The following is a 577-nucleotide window of genomic DNA, read 5'->3' as shown; positions in this document are numbered from 1 at the left end:
TCCTTCTCAGCCTCTGTTCCGCAGTCGCTGCATGTCTGTCTGGAGCGTGTCCCAGACAAGGCCCCTCCAGGTGTCGACAGGGGAATCTGAAATGGTTGTGACGTGAAAACAAGGTGGGACAGCCCAGCATGGGTCACAAGCTGCCAGCCAAGAAAAGGGGATTGGAGTGTCCCTTTGACCCTGGGCCGTGTCTCGTGGCAGGGTGTCATAGCCCGGGTCTGTCTGATTTGGAGTGGGGAGGGCTGTGTGGAGGCTCTGTCACCGCAGCATGGAGTCCTCCGAAGCCCCTTCGGTTCGCATGAACGTCTGTGAATGACGCTCCCAGGCAGCGCAGTTTGGTGTGCGTTCCGAGTCAGGGTTCACGCTCAGCAGGACGAAGGTCAGCCGCAGTGACAGCTCGGGGTGGGGAACCCTTATTTTCATTTCCTACTCGGTGATGTTGAAGCTTCCTTGATGTTAGGATGTCAGAGTTTTAAAATTTGGTCAACAGTCTAATACTAAAATAGAGGCTACTGTAAAGATCAACGGTTGCTTTGTGCGAGGTCAGAGGTCAGGGCTTTTTCCAATGGACGTGTTT

The sequence above is a fragment of the Equus caballus genome, chromosome 8, assembly GCF_041296265.1.
Source record: "Equus caballus isolate H_3958 breed thoroughbred chromosome 8, TB-T2T, whole genome shotgun sequence".
NCBI lineage: Eukaryota > Metazoa > Chordata > Mammalia > Perissodactyla > Equidae > Equus > Equus caballus.
This window is presented reverse-complemented; position numbering follows the sequence as displayed.